The sequence below is a fragment of the Dasypus novemcinctus genome, chromosome 7, assembly GCF_030445035.2.
Source record: "Dasypus novemcinctus isolate mDasNov1 chromosome 7, mDasNov1.1.hap2, whole genome shotgun sequence".
In the NCBI taxonomy this organism is placed as follows: Eukaryota; Metazoa; Chordata; class Mammalia; order Cingulata; family Dasypodidae; genus Dasypus; species Dasypus novemcinctus.
In genome coordinates, this window is record NC_080679.1 from 84,381,036 (window position 1) to 84,394,811 (window position 13,776).

Genomic DNA, 13,776 nt, shown 5'->3' on the forward strand with positions numbered 1-13,776 from the left:
AAGCTCTTTCTTCAGATATAAAAAAATGGACCAAAGAGAGAATTATGACTAGTCCTTTCCTTTACTCTTTTTTTTTTTTTGGTTGTGAGCTAAACCATAGAATCTAAATTTATGGAAAGCTAAAGAAATTTCATAATTATCTTTAGTAGCACAAAGAAAAATATTTGAGAAATAAAATAAGTGGCCATTTGGGCTCCTTTTTGAGATGGTTGTTGTGGGTCTTTTCATGGGAATGTACCCCCTAATTTTTTTTTGAAGAAAGAAGTAGCTCCTGTACTTTATAAATCCATAAACATAAAGAGTAAACTTTAAAAAATTTTAATTGGAAGTGCATCCTTGCCTAGTAAGCTGTAGAAGAATTTTTTCTTAAAATTATTTTAATAAGTAATCAAATAATTTTCATTCTTCTGCTAGAGTAAGAAAGGATTTAGCAACAATACCCACCCCTTCCTATTTTTACAGAAACAAATGCTAAAAAAAAGTGGGGTCATATAAGTAGATGACAATGGAAGAGGTTAGTAATAGAAATGTCCTTTGATTCTTTGAACTATAATAATTTCTTATGGCTGCTATAATAAATTTCCATAACTCTGAAACTTAAAAAACAGAACAACAGAAATTTATTTACAGTTTTGGAGACCAGAAGTCTGCACTAAGTCTTATACTGCTAAATTAGGGTGTCTTGTCCCCTTGGAGGGTCTGTGGGAGAATGTGCTCTTTGCCTCTTCCTGATTCTGGTGGCTGTGGTATACTTGGCTTGTAGCCACATCTCTCCAATCTCCGCCTTCGTGCTCACCTTGCCTCCTCCTCTTCCATCTGTCAAAAGTGTCAAATTTCCCTCTGCCTCTCTCCTATAAGGACATTTGAGATTGCATTTAGAGCCTACCCAAATAATGCAGGATAATCTCCCCATCCTTAACTCAATTTCATCTGCAAACTACTTTTATTTCTTATAGAGTAAAATTCAAATGTTCCAGGGATTAACAATTGGCTATCTTTTGGGGGAACCATCATTCAGCCTAACACTCTTCCTTCTATATTTTACAACAAAAACATATATTGGGGAGCAGATGTAGCAAGTGGTTTAGCACCTGCTTCCCATGTATGAGGTCCCAGGTCCTAAAAACCAAAAACCAAAAACCAAACAAACAGATGAAAAACCCAACTCTAATGGGGAGCAGATGTAGCTAAGTGGTTGAGCCCCTGCTTCCCATGTGCAAGGTTTTGGGTTCAATCCCTGGTATCTCCTAAAAAAAAAAAAGTAATAAGTCATCAAAAGTTATTTTTAATAATTTATCAATGACAGTTCAATTAGTTCTTTCATTGCTTTCAAGGATTGTGAAATAACTTTATACCTAATCTTTTTTTTTTTTTTTTTTTGGACGTACGGGAGCCAGGGAATGAACCCAGGACCTTGTATGTGGGAAGCTGGTGCTCAACCACTGAGCCACATTGGCTTCCCAAATTGGTTTTTACATTTGTTCTGCTTGTTGTTTATCTTTTTTCAGGAGGCATCAGAAACCGAACCCAGGACCTCCCATGTGGAAGGTGGAAGCTCAACTGCTTAAGCCTCCTCCACTCCCCCTATATCTAAGTTTTTAAAGTCACTTTGCTTCATGCATTAGAAGTTTTTACACCCTGATTCAATGCACCATAATAAGGTTCTGTTCAGATAAGTGGTTCGTCTTTCTTTAATGTAATAGAGTAAAGATGATGTTAGTGAAAAAGTTGTCTTTGTAGGATGATCATGTTTTAAAAGTTCTAGAATGTGGTTCATTTAAAACTCCATATATTCTTTGCACCCTTTGGAAATTTTTGTGTGCCTCCAATTCGAAGACTGCTATCCTAGAATATGCTAGAGTCAACAGAGTGAAGTCTGTGGAAAAGAAGCTTGCATAATTTAACAGTCGCCAGAGGAATTCTGAACCCTGAAACCCTGCCCCCCCCCATAACCGATGGGTTACAATATTGACAGCAGATCTTAACAGCTGAGCGCAGGTAGTTTTTCTTCTCTCCTCCCCTCCCCTTCCCTCCCCTTCTCTCCTTCCCTTCCCTCTTCTTCTCTTCCTCCTCCCCTCCTCTTCCCCTCCCCCTTCCTCTTTTCCTAAATTTGTTTCATAGGTAGTTTTTTGGTTTTTAAAAATATATATATTTTATGTATTTTTAAAAGATACATAGATTACATAAAATGTTACATAAAAAATATATAGGGGGGGAAGCGGACTTGGCCAAGTGGTTAGAGTGTCCATCTACCACATGAGAGGTCCGCAGTTCAAATCCTGGGCCTCCTTGACCCGTGCGGAGCTGGCCCACGCGCAGTTCTGATGCGCGCAAGGAGTGCCCTGCCACACAGGGGTGTCCCCCGCGTAGGGAAGCCCCACGCTCAAGGAGCGCACCCGGTAAGGAGAGTCGCTCAGCGCGAAAGAAAGTTCAGCCTGCCCAGGAATGGCACAGCACACACAAAGAGCTGACACAACAAGATGACGCAAGGAAAAGAAACACAGAATCCCGTGCCACTGACAACAACAGAAGTGGACAAAGAAGAACACACAGCGAATAGATACAGAGAACAGACAACGGGGGTGGGGGGGAGGAAATAAATAAATAAATCTTTTAAAAAAATAAATATATAGGGGATTCCCATATGCCCCACTCCCACACCTCCTACTTTTCCCACATTAACAACTTCTTTCATCAATTGAACACATTTGGAGCATTGCCACACAGCATGGATTATAGTTTACACTGTAGTTTACACTCTCTCCCACTCTGTTCTGTAGGTTATGGCAGGATATATAATGGCCTGTGTCTGTCTTTGCAATGTCATTCAGGACAAGTCCTGAAAATGCCCCCGTATTATACCTCTTTTTCTCTCCCTCTGCCTTCAGCAACTCCTGTGTACGCTCTCTACATCAATGATGTAATTTCTTCCATTGCTATAATCATAGTAAGTCTTTAGTAGAATACAGGTAGTTTTATACCTCCCAAGAAGACCCAAATTCTGAAGGCATTTTGGACTGACTAGTATGACCTGCTCTCCCACCTTTCCAGGGCAGAAAAAGCTTGGCATATATTTCCTTCATTGCTTTTTGTGACTAATTTAACTTTTAGTCATGATGCTTACTTTCCCAGAAGTATGATGTAAATTCTCAATAGATATCTGCCATAATCCAAACTATTTCATTTCTTTTTGCTTTTAGGAATATAGCTTTTGATTTATCTAATATATTATTAGTGTCTTATGCTTAATTTTTTTCTTTTGGAGTTATAATATTTAAAAATATTTTTTTGTTATTGTAACTATAATATATCCCCAACAAATAGCTTTGCATTAGCAATAAAAATCTACTTTATGAATTGAACAGTTTTCATGAATACCGTTGCAGTTATTTATATTATGGAATAAAACAGGCAAGTCTTATAATGTAGAAGCTTAAAATGGAACACTGAGAATTAATTTGAGCTGCAAATTAAATTTAAACTTTTAGACATCAAGTACAACTATGAGTGCATTTCTCCCGTTTCTGTATTTCTGTAAATTGCCAAAGTAAAGTGAAAGATGTAAGAATATTGTTTCATGGCTTCATCACCCATGCATTAGACCAAAGTTTATGAGAAATTTAGCTCTAGAGCTTTCTTGTGTTCTTTTTCTTTTTGTTTTTTAATCAGATTATATCTTTAAGCCAAGGGTTCTTAAACAGGAATCTGTCCATGGACAGATTTCAGGGGGTCTGTGAGCTTGAATTGAAAAAAAATCAACTTATTATCTTTATTTTCTCAGACCTCTGATGTTGAGTGTCTTAAAACTATCTGCCATTACATTCTGAGAAGGGGTCGTGTTTTTCATCTGACTGGCAATGGGGTCCTTGGAACAAAAAAGGATAAGAACCCCTGCTTAAAGTGATAGAAAACTTGAAAATGTTAATTTTACCTAAATACATTAACAGCGTCCATTTATTTTCTAGCAATATAGCAAGATAATAACTTCTGTTGAGATGCTATAACCTTCCTTAGCATCAAATATAAGACTGATGTGTCTTTCAAATTTTTTGCCTGTTATGAATCTCTGGTTTACCTGATTTGGAGTCATGGTATGATGAAGTTGTTGTTGTACACACAGTATTACAGGCATTGAATTTAAAATGTCAGATGTCAACAAAGATTTCCTTTTCTCTCATGATAGAATAAACTAGGTTTTGTAACTAGAATATTTTACCTTACAGCCACTGGATGTCACCATAGTTCCCCAGATGGAGTTCTCTGATTTTTAATCAGTATTAGAGTAGGTTGTGTATAGAGGAGACTTTAGTTTTAAGTCCTCTGAAATTTAATGGGATCCATGTTTGCCCCCCCACCCCCACCCCTTTGATTCCTAATTGAAGCCATGGTATGAAGCAGTGGCAATTAACATAATACCTCAAGCACATACCTATAAACTCCTCGGGAAGAGGAATTAATTGTATTTTAGTGTCATTGCTAGGGACGGCTGAGATTTCCATTGTGAATATCATTGTGGAGTGGCTTTAATAAGCAAAATGAATGACTTCAGGCATTTAATGAAATCATTTTTATGTGTGCAGCTATGGCCACATGATGTCTTTAAGACAGGGGCAACGCACAGCTGCAGTGCAGGGACTGTTCACAGCTGCTGGCTTTGAAGCTGCTCTTTCACTCTATTTTTTTACAAAAGAGGCACGCATGTTTTCCTGTTGTCTGAAACTGATACCTAGTTTTACTTTCTGTGCTGTTTGTTAACCTACCAGCCATTGGGGTTATGACCACTCTCATTACCAGAAGAAGCAATTATGAAGGCTTCAGGTCCATGTGGCATTGTGCGTCATCCTGTACAGAGAATCATGCAGACCTGGCCTGAGCTTGGTGGAGATGGATGGAGTCCTGGGTGGCACGCACAGTGCAGAAATGGAAAATATTAAACCATCGAAGTGTGGGAAGTACCTGTAACCTCCTGGTCCAGCTGACTTTTTCCTTTGAAATATTCTCATAGCCACCATGAGGTTTAGGCCTCATCTTCTCTCCTCAAGTTTTAAGTTAGCCTTGCAGCTGGCCTTCTTGTCTCCAGTTGCAAAGGTTTTCCATCAGAGTGCAGACCTGATTCTCCTTCCTAAGATCTCATACTTTAGGGTCCAAGTTCCTTAGTGGGGCTTGTCACCACCCAGTGCCCCGACTACTCCCTCAAGTCTCCAGCCTTGGGGCTCACTCCTTCCCTGTCTTGGTTATACACACACCGCACAGTTTCTACTCCTTGCTGATGCTGATGCCTCTCTCAGGAGACCCTTTTCCACCCATCTTCACCTGGGTAAATCCTCAGCTTCTGAAGGCATATTTATTTATATGGGAATGATACTAAATCATGAACTCTGGCCCTTTCCCCTATGAAAACAAAATAAAGATTAAAAGTCTCATCTGTCCAGGCTGGCTGTGCCACAATCTGTGCCACAATCTGTGTCCAGGCTGTGCCACAATCTGGGGAGACAAGGGAGAGAAAAGCAGTTGGAGGCCTTACCACACTCAGCTTCATGAAGTAGAGTCTTCCTTTCCACATGAGAGCAGGTAGGAAGGCACATTTGCCTCTTCCTTGCCTCAGACTCCTCCTCAGAAGCTCTTCCTTGACAGGACCAAGATACTTCCTGGCACTACCCATTCTCACATATCCTTTAGGAAATGGCAAGTCCCAGAAACAACAGAGTGGTGCCAGAGGTACCAGGCATGTTGGTGGTGAATTGTGTCCTGGGAGGTGTTGCTCCCATGAGTCAGTGTTATCAGTGGGTGTGGAAAACGAGTAACTGTAGATGAGAATTGGATATAAGGCTGTGCAAGGCAACATTACTGACAATATCAATTAACTAGAAAATAAACCAGAAGTATAATAATAGGGGATTATTACAAATAATGGTACATCCATGGGATGTAATGTTATGGAGCTAGTGATTATGCTTTTGAAGTTCTTGCTTTGAAGATTGACATGGGCAGATGAAAGGGTATAATAATTATAAGGGTCTGATATTGAATAAAAGCAATGTATAAATGTATTTGCAATGCTTCCTAAATTTTGTGAAAAATATTCATATACACATATAGTCCCAGAGAAAAAGGCAAGAAGGAGATGTTTCAGAATGTAAAACTACTCATTCCTGATTGTTAAGTTTAAAGATGGATCGTGATGGTCTTTTAGTGTGTGTGTGTTTTAATTTTCTGTAATGGAATTGAATTATTTTAGTGATCAGAAAAAAGAAGTAAACACAATTTAAAAAACTTTTAAGGAGATTTTTAAAGACTTCGGCATCTTCCCAAAGCCCCAGGTTGAGCTGAGTACCCATCTTCTCTTTGCTATATAACAGTCTTAATAGTTGACCATATTATTAAAATTAGAAGTTATATGAGGGCTGAGACTTTGTGCATATATATATCTTTGTAATTCAGGATCTAAGACAAATAAATGTTTTTGAGCAAAACTTGTACTGAATGGTGTGGTATTTGTATCACATAGATCAGGGGATAGATTACAAAGTACATAAAAGAAAGAAGCTCAGAAAAGAAGCCAAAGGAATCCACATGCTATACCTAGAAGGAAGTTTACTCATTTTAATCCTTAAAAGATAGATTGGATAGCTGGAGAATTTATGGCAATTGTTTTTCAGCTTTCAGGTGTTTAATCAGTCAGTCTGAGATAATATTTATGGAAGCACTTTGTAGAAAAGTAAAGCTTTGTAGGAATACAAGTTGCAAGTGTTAAGCATTAGTTAAGATGGAGACCATTTCAATTTGTTGAAGAATGAACTGCAAACCTTTATACCTATCAAGCTTAAGTGTCAAGATTTTCCTATTATTGTACTTGGGGAGTTGAGTCTGGCAGTGGCAATTTTCTACGGGATCCTACCTGTATTTAGTAGCTTTCTTAGGTTAGGGAACCTTTTAGAAATTGAGTCCTGTTTTATTCTTTGCTTCTTCAGTTTTTGTTTTGCTTGGTCAGAGACTGTTCATTTTTATCTGAAAATAAGATTGACAAAATGTATGTAGTTTCTACCCAGTACAGAGAAGTACAAGGACCATTTGTCTTTTGGAGTTTCCTGTAACAAAGGTATACAAAGAATTGTTTTCTGGGCGAATTAGAGGTAAAAGCCACTTTTGTTTCTTCTCTTATCAAGTGATGAAAAGAGTGGGACTCAGATTTCTATTTGAGCCCCACGCTGTACTTTCAGTAGATTCAGCAAAGAAATCCAGGCAGAAGGTCATGGGTGAACACTTTCCATTCTCGGAGGATTGAGGTTTTATAAAAGACTTTGAAGTTAAATCAACAGTTTCAAAAGAAACTTCTTCATTTCTTCTTCTTCATTTTATTATTTTTTTTAAAGAAATGGCTCCTGAAAATTAAATAGAAAACAGAATTCTATGTTATTGTTTGGTAATAATTCATTCTATTACCATAATACCTCAGTGAACTATCAGAAACAAAAGTAAAATTAAAAGCAATATGAAGTTTTTGTTTTTTAATAAAGTATTTTCAAGCTTTTTTTTTTTTTTTTTGCCACCCCCTGCCCCTGCCTTTTTAGTTAGGCTGTTTTGAAATGACTTCCTCTTCTACCTATATGTCAGTAGTTTTTGACACATATAATTCAGTTTCTAATACCTGAAAAATAATTTCAGAAGTTTTTTTAAAAATAGACTTTTATCTGTGAATTTTAGCAATATTTTAATATAGTGTTTTAGTTGGCTATATGAAGTTATTTAAATAAGGTCTTTTAAATAATTATGATTAATTTATGTGAAAATGTCCTAGGGTTATTTCTCAAATGGTAACTCAAAAAGTATCTGAGTTAATTCTGGGTTACAGCTCCCAATATTGTTGTTTTTGAATACTGTAGTGAAGATCCCCTAGTTATAAAATGCAAATATTTCTTTTGGGTACTTTAATAATGAGTTATTTAGTAGGTTTTCTTAATTGGTTGAAATGTGCTTGGTTTTAGAATGGCCCTAAGGGGGAAAAGTGAGAATGTTTATTCGGAGTCATCTGTCATTTGGTCTACTGTTTTATTTTGTTTTATTTTTCCTTTCTTCAGATCTTGGTGATGCTGTTTCATAGCTAAGCCTAGGCAAAAAAAAAAAAAAAAGTTGATCTTCAGCAGATTTTCATTTACCCTTTAAGCATTTTCCTCTTCTTTTCAAAGTTTCTCATCTAGGTATCTAGTTTCTTCATGATGAACTTTCTCTCTACTAGATATGTAGGTATTTAGTTAGATATCTGCATAAACACACGCCCCCACACACAAATGTGATATGATTAACTGATAATCAATTATGCCTTCCAGGGTGATTTGGACTATTGTGGCATCAATTCTTTAACATAATGAGATTGATTGGGGGGATGTTATGTGGCAGTGCATCCAAATTGGATATTGATATATAACTGTAACAAGATTACTTAATATAATATAATTGGGGAGGAGGATTCACAGATTTTATAATAAGAAAGTTTTATCTTGGTCACTAGGCCAATATATGAGGAAAAAATGGTAGTTGCATTTGATCCTTCAGACTTCCTTTTGTTTACTATCTCTATATGTTATCCAAACTTTCAATAGTATAGTACCAGAAATTGTCTTTGAAGGAATGGAATATATTTTGCTTTTTCAACTGGTCTCTTGTTTTGCTAGCCTTATTTGAAGATGTGTTCTTCTGAAGGTTACCAGAACATTTTCGTGATTGATGGTAATTTTGTTATTTAAAGATTTGGTATTACAGTTCTGTGAAATTTTCTGCTAATATATTATCCATCCATTTTTCCTTTCTAGATTGGTATTCTGGCCTTTATTTGCATGTAGTCAACAAAACCCTGTGCTTTTGGAACACATTTGCCATAATTGTTCACATACAGTTTATTTTTTCTACCCTTTTTATTTCCTTTTTGATACTGTCAAATTCATATGATTTATATTACTTTCATTTTTATTACTTTCATGAGAGGTTAAGATTGATATAATTTGAAATCTCACCCATTATTTTCTTTTCCCTTTCTCTCAAAATATGACTATTTTCAGTCAATTAGTAAATATTTATGGATCACATTTCAAAATAAAAGAATTTGAGGCAATTGAAACATGAGAACTGTAGGAATGTGAGAAAGAGATTTTAGCTGCTGCAGAAAAAGTGAGCAGGATATAAATAGAGCCAGCAGAGGAGGCAGAGTGCCCTGCTGGTGGGAACTACAGCGAAAAGCCCAGGCAGTGCTGTATAAAGAACATGCCTCTGGGGTCAGGCTCACGGCTACTTGAAGTCCTGAGCTGGTTAGCTAATAGGAACCTCAGTCGCATTATCTGTAAAATGGAAATAAGATCACTTGTTCATCAGAGTATTGTGGTATAAGGTTCCTAAGGCTGTAGTGATAAATTGCCACACACTTTTTGGCTTAAAACAACAGAAAATTATATTTTTTGCAGTTCTGGAGGCCAGAAATAACAATCAGCTTCAGTGGGTCGAAATCAAGGTGTCTGCAGCACCACACTCCGTCCAGAGGCTAGAAATCTGTTCCTTGCCTCTTCCTTGACTTGTGGCCACAAATCCAATCTCTGCCTTCGTGCTCACATTGCCATCTCTTCTGTCTGTGTCAAATCTCCCTCTGTTTCTCTCTTATCAGGGTACTTGTGAATGCATTTAGAGCCCACCTGGATAATCTAGGATAATCTCTCCATCTCCAGATCTCCTTCATTCAATCACATCTGCCAAGACTTTGCCATAGCATTTAAAGGTTCCAGGGATTAGGCTATTATTCAACCTATTGCAGGTATTATAAGAATTATTTACAATAATGAAAAAGGACTTGAATTGAGACATGCAGAGATGTAACTTCCTTTATTTCTTTAACTTGAGTCAATTTCTAATACTGAATCTTTTTTTTTAAAGATTTATTTTTATTTATTTTATTTATTTCTCTCCCCTTTCCCCCTCCCCCCCAGGTGTCTTTCTCTGTGTCCATTTGCTGTGTGTTCTTTTTTGTCCACTTCTGTTGTTGTCAGTGGCACAGGAATCTGTGTCTCTTTTAGTTGTGTCATCTTGCTGTGTCAGTTCTCCGTGTGTGTGGTGCTATTCCTGGGCAGGCTGCACTTTCTTTTGCACTGGGTGACTCTCCTTATGGGGCGCACTCCTTGCACGTGGGGCTCCCCTATGCCGGGGACACCCCTGTGTGGCAGGGCACTCCTTGTGCTCATCAGCACTGCGAATGGGCCAGCTCCACACAGGTGAAGGAGGCCCGGGGTTTGAACCGCGGACCTCCCATGTGGTAGACGGATGCCCTAACCACTGGGCCAAGTCCGCTTCCCTAATACTGAGTCTTCTACCTGCTTAACCTGCAGACAGTTTAATCTCCTACATTTGTTTGTATTCTGAATTGTTCTCAATCTTATTGAGTAATAATCAGCTCAGGTTCTGTGAATGTGTTTACATTCAGATTTAAAATATTCTCAGTTGAAGGTTCAGAACTACCTTCTCTCCTCTGGCACTCTGAGGGGACAACAGAATAGCAGGAAGTATATTTGTACATCTTGGCATTGGGAAAAGAAGGCCCCTGCTGAGATGTAACTTTGTCCAACTCTTCCCTTCATGTTCTAGAAATTTTTGCTTCTCTGTATGTAAGCTTTTTGCCTGAACCATTAAGCCCCTTCTGCTCATGGTCATTTCTGAGACCTTTCATGCCCCTTCTACAGTGTTCTTTTCCTATTTTGGGGTATGGACTCATCTGCCTTGATGTTAAACTCAACTATTGCTTCTCTGCCATGCTGGAAGCAGGGCTTCAACTTGAGGTCTCCTAAGTCTTCTACTCTGGTTTAGCCATATACCAACCTTAAACTTGTCTAGATTTTGTTTTTGTTTTATCACTATCAACTCCCTGCAGCATTCTAATTCTGGAAGGGGGCAGAATATGGGGTTGCTTGAGGCCTATACTGTCCACTTAGTGTCTAGCTCCCTTTAGTCTCCATTTCACTCTCTCTCTAAACCCTCAGCTCTAGTTCCTTTCTCGGAGTTCAGGGGCCGATTCCCTGTATTGGGCAGTGGAGGATGGGCTAGATACAATTCTTCTAAAGCAATTATATTGAAAAGATCAGTAAAATCCATACTGAAGTTCAAAGCCTGCAATATGCCTCTGTCAATTTTTTTCTCTCTGTATATTGTGTCTGGAGACGAGAGCATATGCTGCTTCTTTATTGTGAGAGGAAAGGTAGATGGGTGCAGTTAAACACAGGTTGGCATATTAACACCTTGGTCAGTACCTTGAAAATTTCTCCTATTGCAATAGTAAAGAGTATAGATACAGTGCTCAGCACATACTATGTTTAATAATGTGCATCTCTGTTTCAGAAGCTTGAATATACCAGCTGGGTTTGTGTGAGACATAGACAGGAGCAAGGATAGAAAGGTTGTTAGGGATGAACCCTCCCACTATATCCAAGTGATCGCTGGATCTCCCTTCAACTCACTCTTCTTACATCTCCCTAATTCATTAATGGCAACTCAGTCTTCACGAGCTTAGGCCAAGAACCTTGGTTTCTTCCTTGAGTCCTCTCTCTCTTTCACTCCCAGATCCAATTTGTCAGCATATCCTCCTGTTGGCTCTACCTTAAATATATCCAGAATTTTCCTGCTTCATATCATGTCTCCTGCTAGTGCTCTAATCCAAGCTACAACTCTCCTCCCTGGTTAATTTGCAGTAGGCTACTAAGTGGTCTTCCTGCTTTTACCCTTAAGCCTTTAAAAAGTCAGTTGTCCTGGGAAGCAGATGTGACTCAAGCAATTGTCCCCACCTACCACATGGGAGGTCCTGGGTTCAGAGCCCAGTGCGTCCTAAAGAAGATGAGCAAGACTGAGCTGATGTGATGAGCAGGAGCAGCAAGCTGACGCAACAAGATGATGCAACAAAAGGCACAAGGAGGAAAATATATTGAGAGACACAGCAAAGCAGGAAGCAGAGGTGGCTCAAATGATTAGGCACCTCCCTCCCACATCAGAGGTCCTAGGTTCAGTCCCTGGTGTCTCCTAGAAAAACAAAGAAGACGAACAGACACAACAAGTGCAAACAACGAGGGGGTAGGGAGAAATAAATACAATAAAACATATAGGACTATTTTCCATTCTTTGTAATGACTGAATGTCATGTAATTATATGAATGTACTCTCATTTGTTAAAGGAAAAAAAAAAAGAACTCAGTTGTCCACTCAACAGCCAGTGTGATCCAAGTAAAATACAAATCAGTTCATGTTTTCCTCTGCTCAACATGACTTCTTATCTAACTGAGAAGACAAGCCTACAACCTTACTGTGGATTGCAGGACTTTCTAAAATTGCCCAGCTCAACACCATTACTCTCCTAAACTGTTCCCCTGGTATTCTACCCTTTGCTCACTCATCTTCAGTCACGCTGACTTCCTTGCTATACTTAAAACATAATAGGCATACTCTTGCCTCAGGAGCTTTGCTCTTGCTCTTCCAATAGCTGTCTGCTTGGCTCATGCCCTCTTCTCCTTTGGGTCTTTGTTCAACTATTCCCTTTTCAATGAGAGGTCTTCCCTGGCAAGCTATTGAAAATGGGTGCCTTTCATTTGTGCCCTCAGCATTCTCTCCCTCTTGCTTTTTTTTTTTTTTTAATTTTTTCTTTATTTTTCTCATGTGGCTACCTTTTAAGGTTTACATTTCATTTATTGACTCTATCTTCTCATCAGACTGTAAGTTCCCTGAGGCCAGTGATTTTTCAATATCTTATCTACTACAAAATTCCCAGTCCCTAGATGAATGTCTGACATAATATAGGCTTTCAATAAATATCTGTTGAATGGACGGATGGATGAATGACTAAATCTTAACTGGCAGACAAATTTAGATTAATCCATAGAATACAGGAGGTACACAAGCTTTTTGAGCAGGGATCACATTGATACAATGTTTTAGGAGATTTTCTGTGGTATCAGTGTCAGGTTGGATTGTAAGAATGAGAAACTAGAAGTTTAGAGATTAGTTAAGAGACTGTACTAGGAAATGTATGATCTAAATTGGAGTCGTGGCAGTGAGAATAGGGAAGTAGGGATGTTGGTTGTGTGAGAGATATTCGGAGGAAGAATCTCTGATATCTGGGGACCATTTGGTCTTGGAGTAGAGGTAGAGAAAGATGCAAAGGTTAGTTTTATTTTGTATTTCTTTGAGAGAATATAGTAAAATTGACACTAACAGTAGTGGAGATAGAATTAAGGAAGATAAAGTTTGAGATGGTACAAGAAAGATGGCTTTGGGTTTAGACAAACTGTATTTGAGGTGGTGGGGAGTATAGCAGTTAGAATTGGAGCTTATGCAAGAGCAGTTGTAGCTAAACATTTCATTTCAAGAAACCTGACAGATGAGATGGCTGAAAAGAGAAGAATGAATTACTTGACGTAGGGAGAAAGAAAAGAGGTGAGCCAAGGCCTGAGACCTATGAGGGAGAAGGAGCTTAAGGGAGCCAGTCAATGAGACAGAAAAAGTACAATCAGAGTAAGGAATAGAACCCTAAGTGTTGATATACACTTAACTCAAACAGATCCATAGTCATTGAGCGTTCTTTCAAGAACTTCCTTTCAGATGAATAAGCTTCTATTTAAGTATGACATTACTTTCAAGGGTTCAGGGGTTGAGGTCACAGATCACTATCAAGTGTTGAATTTCTGAGACAGATACTTCTCAAAAAGGTCCTAGAAACGCCTAAGAAAGCACAGAATTTCTATATTCCTTATTTGATTC

General features: G+C 38.3%; 1 protein-coding gene across 2 annotated transcripts in view; it reads left to right on the top strand.

Annotated features, from left to right (window-relative positions):
* Nucleotides 1-13,776, top strand: part of GRB14 (growth factor receptor bound protein 14) — a 138,804-nt gene that overhangs the window by 90,419 nt on the left and 34,609 nt on the right. The gene's annotated exons all lie outside the window — the stretch shown is intronic.